This window comes from Oncorhynchus gorbuscha, linkage group LG12 (assembly GCF_021184085.1).
Source record: "Oncorhynchus gorbuscha isolate QuinsamMale2020 ecotype Even-year linkage group LG12, OgorEven_v1.0, whole genome shotgun sequence".
NCBI classification, from domain to species: Eukaryota; Metazoa; Chordata; class Actinopteri; order Salmoniformes; family Salmonidae; genus Oncorhynchus; species Oncorhynchus gorbuscha.
This window is the reverse complement of record NC_060184.1, coordinates 20,656,039-20,680,378: the sequence shown is the minus strand read 5'-3', so window position 1 is coordinate 20,680,378 and position 24,340 is coordinate 20,656,039. Positions and strand designations below refer to the sequence as shown.

General features: G+C 44.2%; 1 protein-coding gene across 3 annotated transcripts in view; it reads right to left on the bottom strand.

Moving 5' to 3' along the window:
• Nucleotides 1–24,340, bottom strand: part of LOC123990674 (tyrosine-protein kinase Fyn-like) — a 97,077-nt gene that overhangs the window by 33,295 nt on the left and 39,442 nt on the right. Inside the window, exon 1 of one of the 3 annotated variants that reach the window (XM_046291413.1) lies at nt 23,492–23,515. The exons of the other annotated variants lie outside the window; for them this stretch is intronic. The gene's annotated coding sequence lies outside the window, so the exon portion shown is untranslated. Of the gene's footprint in view, nt 1–23,491; nt 23,516–24,340 lie in introns of those variants that run through there. 3 annotated transcript variants of the gene reach the window in all.

Here is a 24,340-nt window from a genome sequence, read left to right as displayed (position 1 = left end):
GGTAATTTTGGACGCCGATTTTTTATTTGTATTTTGTATTTATTTATTTATTTTACACCTTTATTTAGTCTTTATTTAACTAGGCAAGTCAGTTAAGAACACATTCTTATTTTCAATGACGGCCTAGGAACAGTGGGTTAACTGCCTTGTTCAGGGGCAGAACGACAGATTTTTACCTTGTCAGCTCGGGGATTCAATCTTGCAACCTTACAGTTAACTAGTCCAACGCTCTAACCACCTGCCTCACGAGGAGCCCGTTACGAGGAGCCTGTTACGCGAATGCATAAAGAAGCCAAGGTAAGTTGCTAGCTAGCATTAAACTTAATCAATCATAATCACTAGTTATAACTACACATGGTTGATGATATTACTAGTTTATCTAGCGTGTCCTGCGTTGCATATACAGTGCCTTGCGAAAGTGTTCGGCCTCCTTGAACTTTGCGACCTTTTGCCACATTTCAGGCTTCAAACATAAAGATATAAAACTGTATTTTTTGTGAAGAATCAACAATAAGTGGGACACAATCATGAAGTGGAACGACATTTATTGGATATTTCAAACTTTTTTAACCATATCAAAAACTGAAATATTGGGCATGCAAAATTATTCAGCCCCTTTACTTTCAGAGCAGCAAACTCTCTCCAGAAGTTCAGTGAGGATCTCTGAATGATCCAATGTTGACCTAAATGACTAATGATGATAAATACAATCCACCTGTGTGTAATCAAGTCTCCGTATAAATGCACCTGCACTGTGATAGTCTCAGAGGTCCGTTAAAAGCGCAGAGAGCATCATGAAGAACAAGGAACACACCTGGCAGGTCCGAGATACTGTTGTGATGGATTTGGATACAAAAAGATTTCCCAAGCTTTAAACATCCCAAGGAGCACTGTGCAAGCGATAATATTGAAATGGAAGGAGTATCAGACCACTGCAAATCTCCCAAGACCTGGCCGTCCCTCTAAACTTTCAGCTCATACAAGGAGAAGACTGATCAGAGATGCAGCCAAGAGGCCCATGATCACTCTGGATGAACTGCAGAGATCTACAGCTGAGGTGGGAGACTCTGTCCATAGGACAACAATCAGTCGTATATTGCACAAATCTGACCTTTATGGAAGAGTGGCAAGAAGAAAGCCATTTCTTAAAGATATCCATAAAAAGTGTTGTTTAAAGTTTGCCACAAGCCACCTGGGAGACACACCAAACATGTGGAAGAAGGTGCTCTGGTCAGATGAAACCAAAATTGAACTTTTTGGCAACAATGCAAAATGGTATGTTTGGCATAAAAGCAACACAGCTTATCAACCTGAACACACCATCCCCACTGTCAAACATGGTGGTGGCAGCATCATGGTTTGGGCCTGCTTTTCTTCAGCAGGGACAGGGAGCATGGTTAAAATTGATGGGAAGATGGATGGAGCCAAATACAGGACCATTCTGGAAGAAAACCTGATGGAGTCTGCAAAAGACCTGAGACTGGGACAGAGATTTGTCTTCCAACAAGACAATGATCCAAAACATAAAGCAAAATCTACAATGGAATGGTTCAAAAATAAACATATCCAGGTGTTAGAATGGCCAAGTCAAAGTCCAGACCTGAATCCAATCGAGAATCTGTGGAAAGAACTGAAAACTGCTGTTCACAAATGCTCTCCATCCAACCTCACTGAGCTTGAGCTGTTTTGCAAGGAGGAATGGGAAAAATTTCAGTCTCTCGATGTGCAAAACTGATAGAGACATACCCCAAGTGACTTACAGCTGTAATCGCAGCAAAAGGTGGCGCTACAAAGTATTAACTTAAGGGGGCTGAATAATTTTGCATGCCCAATTATTCAGTTTTTGACTTGTTAAAAAAGTTTGAAAAATCCAATAAATGTCGTTCCACTTCATGATTGTGTCCCACTTGTTGTTGATTCTTCACAAAAAATACAGTTTTATATCTTTATGTTTGAATCCTGAAATGTGGCAAAAGGTCACAAAGTTCAAGGGGGCCAAATACTTTCGCAAGGCACTGTAATCGATGCAGTGCGCATTCGTGAAAAAGGACTGTTGTTGCTCCAACGTGTACCTAACCATAAACATCAATGCCTTTCTTAAAATCAATACACAGAAATATATATTTTTAAACCTGCATATTTAGCTAAAGAAATCCAGGTTAGCAGGCAATAATAACCAGGTGAAATTGTGTCACTTCTCTTGCATTCATTGCACGCAGATTTCGGGTTATGTGCAACAGTTTGGGCCGCCTAATTTGCCAGAATTTTAAGTAATTATGACATAACATTAAAGGTTGTGCAATGTAACAGGAATATTTAGACTGATGGATGCCACCCATTAGATAAAATACAGAACGGTTCCGTGTTTCACTGAAAGAATAAACGTCTTGTTTTCAAGATGATAGTTTCCGGAATCGACCATATTAATGACCTAAGGCTCACATTTCTGTGTATTATTACAAATGGTATAGAGAGAAATAGTCCTATAATTCCTATAATAACTACAACCTAAATCTTCTTACCTGGGAATATTGAAGACTCATGTTAAAAGGAACCACCAGCTTTCATATGTTCTCATGTTCTGAGCAAGGACCTTAAACGTTAGCTTTCTTACATGGCACATATTGCACTTTTACTTTCTTCTCCAACACTTTGTTTTTGCATTATTTAAACCAAATTGAACATGTTTAATTATTTATTTGAGGCTAAATTGATTTTATTGATGTATTATATTAAGTTAAAATGAGTGTTCATTCAGTATTGTTGTAATTGTCATTATTACAAATACATGTTAAAAATTGGCCGATTATTCGGTATCGGCTTTTTTTTGGGGGGGGTTCCTCCAATAATCAGTATCGGTGTCATAAAATCATAATTGGTCAACCTCTAATTTCAATAAGAGCCCTGTTTCCCTGGCACTGTCGGTCTCTGTCTGTCTGTCTCTCGCTCTATCCTTCTTTTTCTCTCCTCTCTCTCTCTCCCTCTTCCCTCTCTCTGATCTCTCTTTCCCTCTTTCCAAGCCTCCTGGCCTGGTGTGTTGTGTCTATTCCATCTCTTCTGATAGAAGAAGGAAGTGCAGTCTGCAGTCACTTAAGACACATGGGAGAAAGAATGTGGTCCAGTATGCTTCCCTTTGGCCAGAGGGAAAATACAAGGCCCAGATTATAGGAAGCCCTCCTCCCTTCCATCAATCAGCACAGCTGACACACAATGGCCACCCATTGAGCATGGTCAAGGTCCAGAACCTGCTTCCCACATCATCACTGACTGACGACTGCATGCTTGGCAAATGGAGAGAGAGAGAGAGAGAGAGAGAGAGAGAGAGAGAGAGAGAGAGAGAGAGAGAGAGAGAGAGAGAGAGAGAGAGAGAGAGAGAGAGAGAGAGAGAAGGAGAGAGAGAGAGAGAGAGAAAGGATAAGGAGAGAGAGAGAGAGAGAGAAAGGATAAGGAGAGAGAGAGAGAGACAGAGAGAGAGAGAGAGAGAGAGAGAGAGAGAGAGAGAGAGAGAGAGAGAGAGAGAGAGAGAGAGAGAGAGAGAGAGAGCATCAGGATTCCCAATCCATTCAAGTTTAAACATCTGAGCAATACACATATTGGTTTAAAGTTGTAGATTAAGGCTAAATCCACACAGATACAGTGATCAGATAAAAAGGAATCTCTGTGACATTATCCAGTCTCATATAATAAATAACATATCAGACAGCGGCTAGTATTTGGCCTCTGACCGTGGCCTGGCAACCAATGAATCCCTGGCTCCGCAAAACGACGTGCGAATGCTACAATGACTCAGTGGGCTAACACTGTAATCCACCACAACAAGCCCTAGACAGGAAGAGAGCCAAGAATCAGATAACTGTAACGGTCAGTGGTGGATTCCACAGCATCTCTAATCGTCTTCAACTTGTAGCATTACTTAAAATGCTCAAAGTTGCTTGATAATCTATCTCATAACATAGCCGCTGGGCAGCAGAGAGAGATTGGATTGGCTTCTGGACATCGACATTTGTATTGATCTCTGTTATCCGGTCAGAGGGCTTGGCTTGTGTTGTGGTAAATGTCAGAGTAATCTGTGGAAGCAGGATGTTGTAAACTGAATACAGTCAAAGCTGCCTCTGGTAACAGCACAGTATTATAGGGGGAATCCAAAGGAGCCAAATGGAAGATGTGTAGATGACTGGAGATGTTGAGCATGGCAAGCACGCCACACACACACACACACACACACACACACACACACACACACACACACACACACACACACACACACACACACACACACACACACACACACACACACACACACACACACACACACACACACACACACACACACACACACACACACACACACAACAGTGTGTAGTCAGCTACAACCCTATCACAGAGTACTGCAAGACCACTCACAGTGTTGTTATTCTACTGTTCAGTAGGCAGCTATTCGACAGCCCTCACAGCAGGAGACAAACAGACAGCCACAACTGAGCCTCAGCCCAGTACGAATCCTGCTCACTGCAGACCCCTCAACACAGGCTAGGGACTGAGCTCAGCATCACTGCACCCTTAGTTTGAACCCAACCTCTTTCATCTCTTTCTTTGCCCCCTTCCCTCCTGTTGAGAAAACAGAAAACACCTGCTAGCCGTAGGCGCTTGTATCGTTGTTTACTCCTTCTCTCCTCCCCTTCCTCTGCTGCAGAATAACAGCCTGAAACCAACTGATAGCCATCAGCACAGTGTTTCATATAGAAACCAACTGATAGCCATCAGCACAGTGTTTCATATAGAAACCAACTGATAGCCATCAGCACAGTGTTTCATTTAGAAACCAACTGATAGCCATCAGCACAGTGTTTCATATAGAAACCAACTGATAGCCATCAGCACAGTGTTTCATATAGAAACCAACTGATAGCCATCAGCACAGTGTTTCATTTAGAAACCAACTGATAGCCATCAGCACAGTGTTTCATATAGAAACCAACTGATAGCCATCAGCACAGTGTTTCATATAGAAACCAACTGATAGCCATCAGCACAGTGTTTCATATAGAAACCAACTGATAGCCATCAGCACAGTGTTTCATATACAAACCAACTGATAGCCATCAGCACAGTGTTTCATTTAGAAACCAACCCCATATCCTTATCACTTTTCTTCTCATCAGATTGGCTCAACCAATCAGATCAATGGTCCTTCATGGAAAACCAATTATAAAGCAAAACATGACCAGAAGCTAGTTAAAGTAAAGGCCATTCATATAGGATCTATATGGACCAAATTCATGAATATATTTAATTGAAAGATCTAAAACGTTGAAGGATCTAAGGCTGCTTTAAATTAAATAAAAAGCAGAAGGGATGACAATTGATTAAATCAAGTTAAAGAGGTGTCAACTTCTACCATATGTTCTGTAATCCGTCTCTCAACAAAGAGGAGAGGAGATAGGGGATAAACCCAGATCCATCCACAGATCCAGGTCAAATATTAATGGAGCGGTTGTGGAAACTCAAGGTTGGCATGCCTCAGAGTCTGTGTCGGGCTAGCCGCAAGAGAGCTGCAGAAGGACCAAACACCCTGGATGGAAGCGTGTATATTTCATAGGGGGTGATGAGGTGGGAAGGGTGAATCCCTAGTATACACTGTCACATTATGCTCTGGGGGGGAGAGCCTTTTATCATCACTCTTTACACGGATGGTCTGGACAATTTTGGGACACCCTCTGTCTGGACAGAACACCTCTAGGATGGAGAAGCTGTCTTCATTAAAGTATTAAAATACACCAATTTCTTCCTCAGGGCCGGGGGGTGAGACAGGGATGCAGCTTGAGCTCCACCCTCTTCAATATATATACAGTATCAATGACTTGGCAAGGGCACTAGAACAGTCTGCAGCACCCGGCCTCACCCTACTAGACTCTGAAGTCAAATGTCTACTGTTTGCAGATGATCTGGTGCTTCTGTCCCCAACCAAGGAGGGCCTACAGCAGCACCTAGATCTTCTGCACAGATTCTGTCAGACTTGGGTCCTGACAGTTAATCTAGGTAAGACAAAAATAATGGTTCCAAAAAAGGTCCAGTTGCCAGGGCCAGAAATACAAATTCCACCTAGACACCGTTGCCCTAGTGCACACAAAAGATTATACTTACCTTGGCCGAAACATCAGCACCACAGGTAACGGTCTGAGAGGCAAGGCAAGAAGGGCCTTCTACGCCATCAAAGGGAACATAAATTTCAACATACCAATTAGGATTTGGCTAAAAATTCTTGAATCAGTCATAGAGCCCATTACCCTTTATGGTTGTGAGGTCTAGGGTCCGCTCACCAACCAAGAATTCACAAAATGGGACAAACACCAAATTGAGACTCTGCACGCAGAATTCTGCAAAAATATCCTCAGTGTACAACGTAGAGCACCAAATAATGCATGCAGAGCAGAATTAGGCCGATACCCACTAATTATCAAAATCCAGAAAAGAGACGTTAAATTTTATAACCCCTTAAAAGGAAGCGATTCCCAAACCTTCCATAACAAAGCCATCACCTACAGAGAGATGAACCCGGAGAAGAGTCCCCTAAGCAAGCTGGTCCTGGGGCTCTGTTCACAAACACAAACTACAGAGCCCCAGGACAGCAGCACAATTAGACCCTGTTAGAGCCGATTTGGACATATTTGTATAAAAGACCGAACATATGGAGCTCCATGTATATTTGTGTAAATATATTAAATATGAATGTAAATGATGTAATATTAGGTACGTACCTTTATGATTTATATTTACCCGATTGAAATATATTAATTTGTTGTTAGTGTAACTCGGACATTTGGCCCCCCCTCTTGCCTGTTCATTGTATTGTGGTAATTGTGTTAGGATAAAGGCAGGAAGTTGGGCCTTCGGGAGAGAGTCCTTGCTAGACGCGGGAGCGGTATAGTTTTTTGACCATACAGACATACAGACATACAGACATACAGACCATAATATGTATTTTCCATATCAAGTATTTTGTGCTTTAAGTTGATTGGAGACTCATTTATTTGTTAGATATAAGAAGAATAAACATTTTTGTTGCACCATATCCCTGGATGTCATGGAATGTTTGGCCGTTTGGAAACCTTGAGTGTGGACTGTATGCGTACCAAACAACCCCGCTTCAGGCTTGGGCAGTGGCTATGGTAAAGACAAAGGAAGCCACTACAATCAAGTCAAAAAACTCCGCGAAGGATTACTATCGGAAGGAAATCTCCGGTTCGGACACACGCTGGATATTGTTCTATTTGTAATTGCATCCGGATCGTAAGGACAGCTCGCTTGGAAGGATTTGAACTCCTAGAATTCGCCAGCCGTGAGTAACCACTGCGAATGAATGAGCTGCCCTGTTCAATGCGATCATTTGATCATGCATATTATGGAAGCGCAAATGTGCTTTTAATTGGAATGTTTGATAAACTTGGGAATGGACTTCAAAACACAGCGTTGTGAAAACAATTAAGAAGTTTAAGTTTGGGAAACACTGAGATCCTATGCACAATGTAGCCTAATCTTATGTCTAATATTTGGCCTAACGTGGAAATGCAATGCATCAACGCAACAAATTGCAATCTAAGGATCTGAAGATACTGCGTGTTTAAACTTCATTAAAGGGACAACTTATAATGGGATGAAATGTTTAAAACGCATCTAAAATGCCGAACTTGCACATGTTCAATTCAAAATGGGTCAATATGCTGAAATGGAGGACTGTGTTTTTAAAGCATTAAAGGAGGTCTAAAGGGGCATTACGTTTAACAATCAAAAACCAACAACTGTGTCATTGTAAATTGAGTGAACTAAAAGTGAATGATGGAGGATGAAATCCCAAATAAGACTCCACTGGAGAGGGCAGAGGAGCATCTAAATTCACTCTATGCAGCCCGGAGAGGCAAACTTGGAGTGTGTACACGCAAAATGAATGAAATAAAAGCCCTTCTTGTTGATGGAGGAAACATTGAAACTGTGGATGAGAGTCTTGAAGCATTCCATGCTGTTCTCAATGACTTTAAGAATGCTCATGATTCTGTGCTAGAGCTGGTCACAGAGGAGGAACACGAACAGGAGAGCATTAACTATTATCAACCAAGAATGAGAACTTATGAACATTTCCTGAAAGAGGTGGAAATATGGAAAAAAGCTGAAATTGAGCCACAAACGCTCATTGAACCACACGACAGCATTTCCAATGTGTCAAAAACATCAAGTAAAACAAAGTCTTCTAAAACTGCTTCCTCAGTGTCCTCTGCACGCCTAAAAGCTGAGGCAGAACGAGCAGCTCTACTAGCTCGCCAAGCATCATTACAGGACAAGCATGCATTGGAACTGGAGAAAGCTCAACTGGAACAACAGAAAGCTCAACTGGAACAACAGAAAGCTCAACTGAATGTTAGGATGGAAAAAATGGCACTGGAAACGGACATAGCAGCATATAATGCCAAACTGAAGGTTCTGGAGAGTGTTGAGTCAACTTCTCAATCCCATTCTGTGGCAGCCCATTTTCTAAGCCAAGAAGATGGAATGAACTCTTATTATGAGAACCAGGAACCCGAGGTCTATAAGGAACCTGAACCATCACCTGTTGCATTTTCTGCATTAGGTGCAGTTCCAAAGACCCCACTACAAAGAGTTTTACAACAACCGACCACAAAGCCATCAAAACCTATTCAGAAAACAGTCATAAACCACACCCTTCAGCAGCCAACATCGAGGTCTAGCAATCAACACAGAATCAACACTGCGGGTATCAGCCATAATACCAGCCATGATAACCTCACTACTGTCATGCAAAGGCAGAATGAAATTGCTGACCTCCTTGTACTACAGCACAAACAGGCCACACTCCCTGTTAGGGAGATACCCATGTTTGACGGTGATCCTCTAAACTTTAGGCCATTTATGCGTGCATTTGAGCATGGAATAGAAGATAAGACAAGCAGTCACCAGGATAGGCTCTATTACCTGGAACAGTACACCTCTGGTCAGCCCAAGGATCTGGTCCGTAGTTGTCTGCATATGGAAGCCAGAAGAGGCTATGCAGAGGCCAAGAGGTTGTTAAAGGAACACTTTGGCAATGAAATCAAAGTCACCACTGCTTATATGGAAAAAGCTTGGAACTGGATACACATCAAACCGGATGATGGAAAGGGACTGGGTGGCTATGCACTCTATCTTAGAGGATGCTGTAACGCTATGCAAGACCTACAGAACATGGAAGAGCTTAATCTTCCCTCCAACATAAAGTTGATCATGTCAAAACTTCCTTACAAACTAAGGGAAAAATGGAGGTCTACGGCATGTGATATTTTAGAGAGAAGCCACCTGAGGGCCCAGTTCAGTGACCTTGTGACGTTCATGGAAAAACAGGCCAAAATACTGCAGGATCCGTTGTACGGAGATATCCAAGATCCCCTGACCAACAAAAGGTTTTTTAAAACCAAAACAGAAGCTGTCTTTAAACAGCAGTTCAAATCCAAGAGTAGGGGAAGCAGCTTTGCCACTGCAGTAGATGTAGTGGCAGATTGTAACTCGGAAAAACCTCTAAAAGAACAAACATTCAAAATCAAGAAACCAGGCACCTACCCTTCTGATGCTCCCAGTATCTCATGTGTATTTTGCACTGGTGAGCATTTCCTGGTCGACTGCCAACAGGTGAAGGCACAGCCACACGAAGCCAAGGTTGAGTTTCTGAGATCAAAAGGCCTTTGTTTTGGCTGTTTGATGAGAGGACACTTAAGCAAAGAATGTAAAAGAAGGATCACCTGTCAGAAATGTCAAAGAAGGCACCCCACTATCCTGCACATTGAAGGAAGAGAGAGATTTAGATCTCTGAAGGCAGATACGAGGGGTGTAGCAGTAAAGCGGGAGGAGACTGTCAGCAGTGTTCTTGTTTCACTGGAAGCTGGTGAAGATACCGGGGCCGGTACAGATTGTGCACTTGCGATTGTGCCAGTTCAAGTAAAGATGGCAAATGGAAGCAAGTCTACGTTAACCTATGCATTTCTCGATTCTGGTAGCTCAGCAACATTTTGTACGGAGAGACTCATGAGGCAGATGCAAGCTAAAGGCAGTGAGACTGAAATTCTGCTACGCACAATGGGGCAGGAGAGTCCTACCAAGAGCTTTGAAATATCTGGATTAGAGATTGGCAATGTGGAAGGTGACACATTTCTTGCATTACCAAAGGTCTACACCCAAAATAAGATCCCAGTGACAAGAGAGAACATTCCCACTCAGAAAGATCTCAAAAGGTGGCCATACCTGAAAGAAGTTCAGTTGAAGGAAATTGACGCCGACGTCGAACTCCTGATTGGCGTAAATGCTCCGAAGGCAATGGAACCCTGGAAAATCATAAATAGCCAAGGCAACGGACCGTATGCAGTGAAAACTCTCTTTGGATGGGTGATGAACGGTCCTCTTAACAATTGTACCATGGCAGAAGAATCTGGGCATCCTACGGTGATGGCCAATCGTATCTCAATTGCCGACCTGGGGGTTCTTCTTGTAAATCAGTACAACCATGACTTCCCTGAGAGAGGGTATGAAGAGAAAAGTGAGATGTCAGCTGAGGATCGTAGGTTTATGGAGATCGTATCAAGCTCCATAACCCTCAAAGACCATCACTACTACTTACCGTTGCCCTTTCGCAAAACAGATGTAGTCCTGCCAAACAATCGTGACATGGCAAAGCAGCGGGCTCTAAATATTATCATTAAGTTCAAGAAGGACAAAGGTTACGCTGCAGAGTACAAAGGCTTCATGGAAGAGATGATAACAAAAGGTTACGCCGAGAAGGTACCACAAGAACAGCTCCTCAGAGAGAAAGGCAAGGTATGGTACATACCACACCATGGCGTTCACCATAAGCGCAAAGGAACGATACGAGTAGTGTTTGACTGTTCATCATCCTATAAAGGTATATCTCTTAACAGTGAACTCCTTCAAGGCCCCGACCTGGCAAACACGCTTATAGGAGTCTTGCTAAGATTTCGGCAAGAGCACATTGCCATGATGGCAGACATCGAAGGAATGTTCCATCAAGTACGTGTCCATGAAGATTACTTAGACTTCCTGCGATTCCTATGGTGGCCGGATGGTGATACTAACAAAAGATTGGAGGAGTACAGAATGACGGTACATCTTTTTGGTGCTATATCCTCTCCAAGTTGTGCAAACTTTGCACTGCGAAGGACTGCAGAAGACAACTGTGAGAGGTACGATGAAGAGGTAATTCAAACAGTCAAGTCCAACTTTATGTTGATGACTGCCTCAAGTCAGTGGCCACAGAAGAACAAGCCATAGCTCTCACGAAAAACCTCAGGGATGTGTGCTCTCAGGGTGGGTTCAAATTGACCAAGTGGGTCAGCAACAGCCGCACTGTGCTGGCTTCTATCCCTGATGAACACAAAGCCAAGCAGATAAAAGAACTGGACCTGGACAGAGAAAAGCTGCCTGTTGAAAGAGCACTTGGAATCCGATGGAACATTGAAAGTGATGCATTTACCTTCCGAGTCACTGTCAAGAACAGACCCCTTACAAGAAGAGGTATTCTCTCAACTGTCAGCTCTATTTATGATCCATTAGGTTTCCTCGCCCCATTTGTATTAAAGGCAAAGCAAATTCTTCAAGTGCTCTGCAAGCTGAAGTGTGGATGGGACGAAGTCATCCCTGAAGAACACTCTATTTCATGGCAGAGATGGCTCTCAGAGCTGGACCAGCTCTCCAGATTCCAGATAGACAGGTGTATGATGCCTGAGAACTTTGGTCAAGTCAAGACTGCACAGCTGCATCACTTCGGTGATGCAAGTGAACAAGGTTATGGCACGGCAAGTTACCTTAGGTTCACAAACGGTATGGAAAAGGTTCACATTGCATTCATACTGGGGAAATCAAGGGTGACTCCACTCAAGCAGATGACAATCCCCAGACTGGAACTTGCTGCAGCAACACTGGCAGTGCGAGTGGACAGGATGTTAAGGTTGGAGCTCCAGATTGAACTTGAGGAGTCAACTTTTTGGACGGACAGCCAGTCTGTGCTAAAATACATCCGCAATGATACCAAGAGATTCCATACCTTTGTGGCTAATAGGGTTGCTATGATCCGTGACCTATCGAAAGCAAAACAGTGGAGATATTTGAACTCAAAACACAACCCAGCCGATGATGCCTCAAGAGGATTACATGTTGAAATGTTCCTGAACTCAAAGAGATGGCGTAAAGGACCAGAATTCCTGGAGAAAACAGAAACTCAATGGCCGAAAGTCCCCGAGGAGATTGGCTCCATCCCTCCGGATGATCCAGAGGTGAGAAAAGACGTAATCATAAACCATACAAGTGTGGAAGAAAAGAGTCCAACCAGCAAACTGATTGAGTACTATTCAACATGGAACAGCTTGAAGAAAGCAGTTGCCTGGATGCTGAAACTGAAGAAACGTCTCCTACAGTTAAGCCAGAAAAGGAAAATTCTCACTCAAACCGATCCAAGACCAGATCAGAGTCTGACAAACTCACTGAAGGAACAAATTGACAAGTTCAAACTGACGTTTGGAAAAGAAAGCCTGTCTGTGGACGACCTAGATGAAGCAGAAAAGGTCATCATTCGATTTGAACAACGGCATCACTTTAAACAAGAAATTGCACTAGCTGTGAAAGGAAAACAATGTGCCAAGAGAAGTGGCTCAATCTGTAAGCTTGATCCAATTGTAGACAATGGGATTCTGAGAGTAGGAGGAAGGTTAAGCAAAGCTGCTATGCCTACGGAACTAAAGAATCCTATGATCCTGCCCAAAGACTCTTACATCTCTAGACTGATCTTACTCCACATCCATGAGCAGGTTGGCCACTCTGGGAGAGGTCACATGCTTTCTAGACTTCGCCAGCGATATTGGATACCCTGTGCCAACTCTTTAGCAAGGAAGATCCTTAAGAGCTGTGTCTTTTGCAGGCGGATGCAAGCTAGAGCTGGAGAACAGAAGATGGCCGACCTTCCACAAGATCGGGTGTCACCTGATTTGCCGCCTTTCACCCATGTGGGCATAGATTACTTCGGCCCCATAGAGGTGAAGCGAGGCCGCGTTCATGTGAAGCGTTATGGTGTGATCTTTACTTGCCTCGTGAGTCGAGCTGTCCATCTAGAAGTTGCTAGTTATCTGGATACTGATTCCTGCATCAATGCCCTGCGCAGGTTCATCTGTCGAAGGGGCCCAGTAACAAGTATCAGAACAGACAATGGCACCAACTTTGTTGGAACACACAGAGAGCTAGGAGAAGCTATGAAAGAGCTGGATCACAACAAGATTCAAAAAGAATTACTGAAGGAAGGAGTGACATGGTCATTCAACCCTCCCTCTGGAGCCCACCATGGGGGGGTATGGGAGAGGTTGATCCGACTGGTGAAAAAGATCCTCTATTCAGTCCTTAAAGAGCAAGTACTGGATGATGAGGCTTTGCAGACAGCCTTGTGTGAAGTTGAGGCGATTATGAACGACAGACCAATTACTACTGTAACAAATGACCCTAATGATCTAGAACCCCTGACTCCGAACCATCTGCTTCATCTGAAAGCTAAGCCAGTCCTGCCACCAGGACTATTCCAGAGAAGCGACCTATACTCACGAAGGAGATGGAAGCAAGTACAATATATCACTGACCTCTTCTGGAAGAGATGGATCAGGGAGTATCTTCCACTTATGCAGGAACGGAACAAGTGGAACAAAACTAAGAAACTTCAGTCCTGGTGACCTCGTGGTCATCGTCGATGACACCGCCCCAAGGAACTCTTGGCTAATGGGGCGTGTGGTGGAGGCTTTGCCAGGGGCCAAAGGTCTTGTCCGGAGCGTCATGGTTAAGACTAAGACCAATATCTTACAGAGACCTATCAATAAACTCTGTCTGCTCCTTGAGGCGACGGAGTGACACACACGCACACACAGTGCTCCATCTTAGAATCACGTGCACCTCTGATTCGTTGATGTCGTACTCTTACATTCTTTGATGTCATACATTTTTGGACGTCAAACTCTTGACATTTTTCGAAGTTGAACACCTTTACACTTCAACTCAGATTGAGATCTATGGACTATTTTCCTATATGGTACCTTGTATATTTGTATATAGCTATAAACTGTAATAGTGCTCTGGTATAGAATGTTTTGTGTATTGGCTCTATGTTTGAATATTAAGTAATTGTTGTGCATTCAGTGCAGTCAACAATTAGGGGCCGGTATGTTAGAGCCGATTTGGACATATTTGTATAAAAGACCGAACATATGGAGCTCCATGTATATTTGTGTAAATATATTAAATATGAATGTAAATGATGTAATATTAGGTACGTACCTTTATGATTTATATTTACCCGATTGAAATATATTAATTTGTTGTTAGTGTAACTCGGACATTTGGCCCCCCCTCTTGCCTGTTCATTGTATTGTGGTAATTGTGTTAGGATAAAGGCAGGAAGTTGGGCCTTCGGGAGAGAGTCCTTGCTAGACGCGGGAGCGGTATAGTTTTTTGACCATACAGACATACAGACATACAGACCATAATATGTATTTTCCATATCAAGTATTTTGTGCTTTAAGTTGATTGGAGACTCATTTATTTGTTAGATATAAGAAGAATAAACATTTTTGTTGCACCATATCCCTGGATGTCATGGAATGTTTGGCCGTTTGGAAACCTTGAGTGTGGACTGTATGCGTACCAAACAACCCCGCTTCAGGCTTGGGCAGTGGCTATGGTAAAGACAAAGGAAGCCACTACAGACCCAACCAAATCATGAGAAAACAAAAATATATTTACTTGACACATTGGAAAGAATTAACAAAAAAACAAAGCAAACTAGAATACTATTTGGCCCTAAACAGAGAGTACACAGCGGCAGAATACCTGACCACTGTGAGTGACCCAAAATTAAGGAAAGCTTTGACTATGTACAGACTCAGTTAGCATAGCCTTACTATTGAGAAAGGCTGCCGTAGGCAGACATGGCTCTCAAGAGAAGACAGGCTATGTGCTCACTGCCCACAAAATGAGGTGGAAACTGAGCTGCACTTCCTAACCTCCTGCCCAATGTATGACCATATTAGAGATACATATTTCCCTCAGATTACACAGATCCACAAATAATTTGAAAACAAATCCAATTTTGATAAACTCCCATATCTACTGGGTGAAATTCCACAGTGTGACATCACAGCAGCAATATTTGTGACCTGTTGCCACGAGAAAAGGGCAACCAGTGAAGAACAAACACCACTGTAAATACAACCCATATTTATGCTTATTTATTTTCCCTTGTGTACTTTAACCATTTGTACATTGTTAAAACACTGTATATATATATATATATATATATATATATATATATGACATTTGTGATGTCTTTATTGTTTTGAAACTTCTGTATGTGTTATTGTTTACTGTTAATTTTTATTGATTGTTTATTTCACTTTTGTATATTATCTACCTCACTTGGTTTGGCGATGTTAACACGTTTCTCATGCCAATAAAGCCCCTTGAATTGAATTGAATTGAGAGAAGGGGAGAGAGGTTTCAAGACTAGTCATTCAACTGAGACTGCTCTTCTCTGTATCACCGAGGCGCTCCGCACCGCTAAAGCTAACTCTCTCTCCTCTGCTCTCATCCTTCTAGACCTATCGGCTGCCTTCGATACTGTGAACCATCAGATCCTCCTCTCCACCCTCTCCGAGTTGGGCATCTCCGGCGCGGCCCACGCTTGGATTGCGTCCTACCTGACAGGTCGCTCCTACCAGGTGGCGTGGCGAGAATCTGTCTCCTCACCACGCGCTCTCACCACTGGTGTCCCCCAGGGCTCTGTTCTAGGCCCTCTCCTATTCTCGCTATACACCAAGTCACTTGGCTCTGTCATAACCTCACATGGTCTCTCCTATCATTGCTATGCAGACGACACACAATTAATCTTCTCCTTTCCCCTTCTGATGACCAGGTGGCGAATCGCATCTCTGCATGTCTGGCAGACATATCAGTGTGGATGACGGATCACCACCTCAAGCTGAACTTCGGCAAGACGGAGCTGCTCTTCCTCCCGGGAAGGACTGCCCGTTCCATGATCTCGCCATCACGGTTGACAACTCCATTGTGTCCTCCTCCCAGAGCGCTAAGAACCTTGGCGTGATCCTGGACAACACCCTGTCGTTCTCAACTAACATCAAGGCGGTGGCCCGTTCCTGTAGGTTCATGCTCTACAACATCCTCAGAGTACGACCCTGCCTCACACAGGAAGCGGTGCAGGTCCTAATCCAGGCACTTGTCATCTCCCGTCTGGATTACTGCAACTTGCTGTTGGCTGGGCTCCCTGCCTGTGCCATTAAACCCCTACAACTCATCCAGAACGCCGCAGCCCGTCTAGTGTTCAACCTTCCCAAGTTCTCTCACGTCACCCCGCTCCTTCGCTCTCTCCACTGGCTTCCAGTTGAAGCTCGCATCCGCTACAAGACCATGGTGCTTGCCTACGGAGCTGTGAGGGGAACGGCACCTCAGTACCTCCAGGCTCTGATCAGGCCCTACACCCAAATAAGGGCACTGCGTTCATCCACCTCTGGCCTGCTCGCTTCCCTACCACTGAGGAAGTACAGTTCCCGCTCAGCCCAGTCAAAACTGTTCGCTGCTCTGGCTCCCCAATGGTGGAACAAACTCCCTCACGACGCCAGGACAGCGGAGTCAATCACCACCTTCCGGAGACACCTGAAACCCCACCTCTTTAAGGAATACCTAGGATAGGATAAAGTAATCCTTCTCACCCCCCTAAAATATTTAGATGCACTATTGTAAAGTGGCTATTCCACTGGATGCCATAAGGTGAATGCACCAATTTGTAAGTCGCTCTGAATAAGAGCGTCTGCTAGATGACTTAAATGTAATGTAAATGAGAGAGAAAGAGAGAGGGAGAGAGAAGGGGAGAGAGAAAGAGAGAGGGGGAGAGAAAGAGAGAGGGAGAGAGAAGGGAAGAGAGAAAGAGAGAGGGTGAGAGAAAGAGAGAGGGAGAGAGAAAGAGAGAGGGAGAGAGAAAGAGAGAGGGAGAGAGAAAGAGAGAGGGAGAGAGAAAGAGAGAGGAGAGAGAAAGAGAGAGGGAGAGAGAAAGAGAGAGGGAGAGAGAAAGAGAGAGGGAGGTTAACAAAGTGTGAGAGAGGGAGGAGAAGGAGGAGGCAGAGCACAGCTCTTGACAAACACTTGACAAAAGGAGCCGGATAATGATCAGTGCTGGGCGTCACATGCAGAGACTCAGTCCGCCGGGGAACGGCCTCGCCTCTGTGCTCTCAGTGTGCTTACAGCCAGCCACATCACGAGCAGGCCTGCCTGACTGTCTGTGCTATTCAAGGTTAACGCTCAGAGGCTTATGGCTCTTTCCTTCCACACACAATCACCAACCTACACTTAACATGAACAGGAAGACAAACACGGCACCCAACACACGCAATCTAAAACCACTCTTCTTAGTATGAACACATGCGAGATCTCAAGAAACAATGCGATGGGAGAAAGGTCAGTGGGCCGCTCATTTCCCTCAAAGCAGTGTGTGTGTGTGCGTGTGTGTGTCAGAGTATTTATGTGTGTGTGTATGTGTGACAGAGAGAAAAAAGGGAAGCAAAGCAGTTGTGTGTGGGTGAGCAGTGTGTTTGAGTAAAGGGGAGCAGAGGAGGGGTATTTTCTCCTGAGTGTGTTTGTGTGAGCAGTGTGAGTGTATGTGTAAGTGCTAGCAGCACAATTATCACAACAGCTACAAGGCGAGCCATGGAATTAATCCAAATCACTGCACTAACAGTCTGACAAAGATCCTTGTAGTTATTTAGGATTCAAATCGGACTGTGTAGGGCATCAGATTCCTCCTCCTTTTCCTTCTCCCTCCATCACATGCGATGGTCTGGTGTGAGAGAGAGAGAGTGCGAATTTGTAAGATGGTGTGCTGCTTCCGGGTCTGACTGATCTGGCTGTGTCTCTGTGAGGAGAGCGAGCTCTTGTTCAAGAAGGACTGGCCCACTGCCGCCGGGTTACAGGGGTCACCTGGCATGGCCCCGAGGAAACGATCAGGCACAATACCACTGCTGGAGGAGCAGACGGGATCCAAACCTCCCCCCCCGAAACCTCCCAGGAGTCGCAGAGCCCAAATAGAGGGTTGGCCCGGCCGGACTAGCCCCCTTTCCTCTCTTGCAGCCCACAAAAGGAGAAATATGCCTCCCATTTTCTAAGGAGCAGCCTTCACAAAAAGACAGTGAGGGAAATACCATTTGATGTTCTCCCTTTCCATGGCTTACTATTTGTTTTTGTGATCAAATGTTTTTTTATTTTGTAATTGTTTCATTGGGGGGGGGGTTACAGGTACAGTCTTCAAATTAATATATTTTCATATTTTCAGTTCAAGAGGCGAACAGCTAACAGCGAACAGCTAAGCAAACAGCTGGAGGCAGGGCTTTCTCCTACAGAGCTCCATTTTTATGGAATTGTCTGCCTACCCATGTGAGAGACGCAGACTTGGTCTCAAACTTTAAGTCTTTATTGAAGACTCATCTCTTCAGTGGGTCATATGATTGAGTGTAGTCTGGCCCAGGAGTGTGAACGTGAAAGGAAAGGCACTGGAGCAACGAACCGCCCTTGCTGTCTCTCTCTGGCTGGTTCCCCTCTCTCGACTGAGATTCTCTGCCTCTTAACCCTATTACAGAGTCACTGGCTTACTGGTGTTCTTCCATGCCGTCCCTAGGAGGGGTGCGTCACTTGAGTGGGTTGAGTCACTGACGTGATCTTCCTGTCTGGGTTGGCGCCCCCCCTTGGGTTTTGCAGTGGCGGAGATCTTTGTGGGCTATACTCGGACATGTCTCAGGATGTTAAGTTGGTGGTTGAAGATATCCCTCTAGTGGAGTGGGGTCTGTGCTTTGGCAAAGTGGGTGGGGTTATATCCTGCCTGTTTGGCCCTGTCCGGGGGTATCGTCGGATGGGGCAACAGTGTCTCCTGACCCCTCTTGTCTCAGCCTCCAGTATTTATGCTGCAGTAGTTTATGTGTCGGGGGGCTAGGGTCTGTTATATCTGGAGTATTTCTCCTGTCTTATTCAGTGTCCTGTGTGAATTTAAGTATGCTCTCTCTCTCTCTCTCTCTCTCTCTCTCTCTCTCTCTCTCTCTCTCTCTCTCTCTGTCTCTCTCTGTCTCTCTCTCTCTCTCTCTCTCTCTCTCTCTCTCTCTCTCTCTCTCTCTCTCTCTCTCTCTCTCTCTCTCTCTCTCTCTCTCTCTCTCTCTCTCTCTCTCTCTCTCTCTCTCTCTCTCTCTCTCTCTCTCTCTCTCCTGACCTGAGCCCTAGGACCATGCCTCAGTACTACCTGGCCTGATGACTCCTTGCTGTCCCCAGTCCACCTGGCTGTGCTGCTGCTGCAGTTTCAACTGTTCTGCCTGCTGCTATGGAACCCTGACCTGTTCACCGGACGTGCTACCTGTCCCAGACCTGCTGTTTTCAACTCTCTAGAGACAGAATAGACAGAGATACTCTGAATGATCGGCTATGAAAAGCCAACTGACATTTACTCCTGAGGTGCTGACCTGTTGCACCCTCGACAACCACTGTGATTGTTATTATTTGACACTGCTGGTCATCTATGAACATTTGAACATCTTGGTCATCTTGGTTCTGTTATAATCTCCACCCGGCACAGCCAGAAGAGGACTGGCCACCCCTCAGAGCCTGGTTCCTCTCTGGTTCCTAGGTTCTAGCCTTTCTAGGGAGTTTTTCCTATGCCACCGTGCTTCTACACCTGCATTGCTTGCTGTTTGGGGTTTTAGGCTGGGTTTCTGTACAGCACTGTGAGATATCAGCTGATGTAAGAAGGGCTTTATAAATATATTTGATTTGATATAGAGAGCAGCTGTTGCTTCATGAGGTATCTCTACCTGAAAATACATCATCTAAGTGATTGATAGTTGGTATTCAGCAGTCATAAAAGTATGCCTTATTTACTTTGAGGAACTACTAAAATAGTGATTTTGTCAGACAGCATAGGCAGCAGCTCTATAGAGATGGTGACTTGGAATTAAATAATAATAATAAGTCATCAAATAAAACATGTAATGTAATATACACAACAGTAAAGTAATGTGAATAAATGATGATTAATACTGTAAGTGATAAGCAGTAATGGGCAGTCACTACCATCATTGGATTTTTATCAATTGTTTTATTCTGTGTTCTTACAGCATTCAACCCAAATAATCTAAACCGATATTGAAAACCGTGATTCTTCTTTATTAATCGAACCAAAACAACTTCAAAAACCACGAATCACTCAGCACTACAGTGCCCCCAACCCACCCCCCTGCATCTTGCCCCCCACATCCCTATCTGACCCCTCATCTCCCCTCCAGACCTGAGGGAAAGTGTGTCCCACGCTTTCCTCACCCGACCACTGAGGTCGGTACCCCGCCCACTCCATGGCTTACTCTGAATGAAAGGAAGCAGCATGGAAGCTCCCATTTCCATCAGGAATCTTGTGAGATATGAAACTGATTAGGCCTAATAAGAAGGCTTATCCTGCTGTTACCTTGATCAGCAACACACAGACTAACCAATCCACTGTTCAGAGTCTCTTTAAGGCCAATACTCAATACAAAACATATTTCTCCTTTAAATCCAAACAAGCATTTAGCAGCCTTGATCACACATATCAGGTCTTTCAAAGGGAATGGGAGACAGTGTGTGTATCTGGGCTGGATTATCTTGTTCCATGACTCTTTTTCCCAACTCGTGCCCACCAAGCGGTCTGCTGGAGGATGCGCCAAGCTCTGTAATTAAAAAACAAGCAGGGGCCACTCTACCCCCCCCCACAATAAGCTCCTCAGTGTCTAACTCTGCTTCCTGGGGTGAAGATAAGAAGAGCAGATAAGCCTCTGTAGCCTTGCCTCTCTTTGCCACAGCCATAAATTACAGAGGATAAGTGAGACAGTCAAGTTGTGTGACGTTAATGTGTTTCCTCCCGGAATAGAGCGTGTTTTTCCCCCTCCGTTTATGGTTCATTTCAACAAGCTGCTTTAGGGCATTGGAGGCTGCCTCTCTGGGTGGGATTACGAAACTGTGAGCTGTCAAAACGGTGGATAACCCTTCTCCCCTCTCGCTCGTTCCTTCCTTAAAGTCTCTTTCCACTGGTTGAGCCAGGATCAAAACACTGAGCCAGCCTCCCCCTCCCTCCTCCAACTCCCAAGGAAGGCCACTGTCCTCAGCCCTGACTGCTCCTGTCAGTCAAAGGCCAGGGCAGCCCGGGTAAGGCTGCACTGCGCTCGGTGAATGGGAGGGGCCTTAACTGGCACCATTGTGTCAGGGTCATTCAGTGTCAGTTGTGACATTCAGAGTGCTGCTGGAGGAGGGACTGAGGGGACCTGACTAGCACTATCCCAACGAGCAGAGAGGGAAAGGAGAGGAGCTGCCTGCCTGGCTGGGAGAGCTGCTCCTCTAACCGCTGAGCCTCAGGCTTCAGCCGTCCTGAGCCCTTAGCTGTGAGCTCAGCCAAATACGCTCTGGTTAGGGATTAGCAATGTGGCTTCCCTGCTTTCTCTCCCTGGGACTGCAGTCAGTGGAAACTGTTACTTGGTGTTTAATCAGGCTACGAATCAAGTATCAGCATTGTGTTACTATGCATTTACAACACAATCCACTATTACTGTAGTTATTCCACTGCTATTTTCTCATTGCATGATAACATAGGATGCTACTGTAGGTTTATCAACCACTTACATGCATTTGTTCTGTGTTACATTTCAAAGAGATGTTTCAAAACATAGGGCTGAGTAAATGATTGGCCGAGTGACAAGCATAAAAGCAGAGCAAATACAAGCTTCCCCTAAATGGACCATGTCATTTTGAAACCATGTCATGGAGCCCTCCAGAAGTATGCTGCCAGCTGAACTTGTGTTAACAATGCAGCTGTGTGCGTCACGTGACCCCTGACCTCTGACCTCCACCCTCTAGCTCCCCCGGGGAGGGCCCGTTATAAATCAACAGCATTATACCACCTATCCAAGCTGTTGCCAAGGCCCTGGTAATATAAATATAAAAAATGATGATGACACTAGCATACGTGCGAGTGAAATGTGTGTGCAGGCACGAGTCATGACACTATGGGGCTTCAAAGCATCTCCTGCAAGGGTTGAAAGACTAATTCGGTGCAGCACAGTTAGTACCAGAGGTGTGGACACGAGTCACATGACTTTTAAAAAGTGTGCAGCGCATCAACTCTTAATTTAATGGATTACAGTTTGAATTGGACAGCAGCCAATCAAATTGTGCCAGCTGAGAAAAAGTTGTGCATGGCAGTGCAGAGGAACGTCGGTGGGTGAATTCAGATGGAGCCCTTGGAAAGATGATACCCAAACTGATTATTTTCGGATATAAAGACGAAGCGAGACAAAAACTGATTGCAACTTGCCAAACATGCGGGAAGAAAATTACAGATGGAGCCTCAACAATTTCCAACTTTGTTCGACATTTGAAGCTGCACAAAGAACGGTGGCTAACGTGGCTAATATAGCCGACAGCTATATATTTTATAACTTTACTAGTGTATCATGTAGGCTAGCCTAACATTAAATCAATGAGCCTCCACACAGTCAGTCAGTACGGGAACGTGATCATTGCACCCAAGATTGAGCTTCAACTGACTCGGCAGTTGGTAGTTTAAATCCTGCCTGATGTTCCTAAAACAAGGTTGGGCGATTGTGGTTGGGCGATTGTGTACAAGCCTACATTGCCCGATTGCGCCCCATAGCGATCCTCGATTGTCGGGTGGGTCTTTCTCATGGCTACCCATGTATTTCCATGGAAATATAACATTTATTTGGAAAGTAATAAATATCTAGATCTTTTTAAAAGGATTCATGATTTGCGTAAATGTAATATCCTAACTATTACTCTTGTTAAAAATATGAAATGGTATTACATTTGGTGAAGAGCACATTATGACTTGTTTAGGACTCGAAACTCAAAGTTAAAGACTTGACTTGATACTTGACAGTCTTGACTTGAGACTTGAGTGCTAAGACTTGAGACTTACTTGTGACTTGAAAAACAATGACTTGGTCCCACCTCTGGTTAGTACACTCAAGGAAGTAAAGCATCGCTAAGAAGCATTGTTGCAATTTGCCCAGTTCCTCTGTTTTCACACAATCAGACAAAAGGCTCAGGACTCAAGGTCACACAGGCACATTGTTGATACATCTTATTTGACTGCATGGTGGGCTGAACAACACACAAAGACAGTGAGGTTACTGGACGGAGACAGCTTATTCAAATCTACTGCTCCTGTTATTTTAGTATACTGCACAGATGTGATTTCCTTTCTTTTCTCACAGTAGCAGAAACCTAAACTATGTCTAAACATGAGTCTGAACTAAAATAATATAATAATATAATAATAAATGCCATTTAGCAGATGCTTTTATCCAAAGAAACTTACAGTCATGTGTGCATACATTTAACATATGGGTGGTCCTGGGAAACGAAGCCACAATCCTGGCAAGCGCCATGCTCTACCAAATGAGCTGCAGAGGACCACAAAATGGAGGCTTAATATTCGAGGTCTGAAATGAAAGGAAATGTATCATTGGGCATGGCATTAAGAAAGGGAAAATCCTCCAGCTTCAAATGATGTTTTAGGAATAAGGAAGTAAACATCTTGTGCTTTTGTGTGTCAGGCAGAAGGAAGTGACTCGTTCTTTTTGAATGACTATTTTTACTGACTCGGGAGTCAGGATTCGTTTTCATGAGTGAATCGTTCATTTTAGTTGTTTGTTTTACCAGCTGTCCACAATGAATTCTTCAGCAGGATTAATGCGCGCTCCACCGGTGACTCCAGAAACGAGCTCCAACTGAAAACTGTCTGTCATATTTTCAGGCAAAATAGATCATGCTGCAAAGAAGCATAAAGAATAAAAATACATGTTCCGAACTGATAATTGATAACATGGTGCAAGAATTAATGCAATTAATTAATTATTGAACGTTATGATGGACACAGCTTTGTAGAACCAAAACATACACAGCCTCTGCTCAACAAACTCGAACTTGAAAATGAATCGTTTCTGCAGTTCGGGAAACTTATCACCCCGATGGCAGTCAAGTAAGGCATTCCATCAAGAGTCGTTCACAATGTAGTCCGGTTGCAGCCACAACTAGACCTATATTCAAATGTACCAAGAACAAAATCCTATTTGTATGCCAAGCAATCAACAAATGTACATTGTTTGGAGCAAGCTTTTACAAGTGACAGTCACAAATGACAGCTCCGATAAGCAGGGAAGGACTT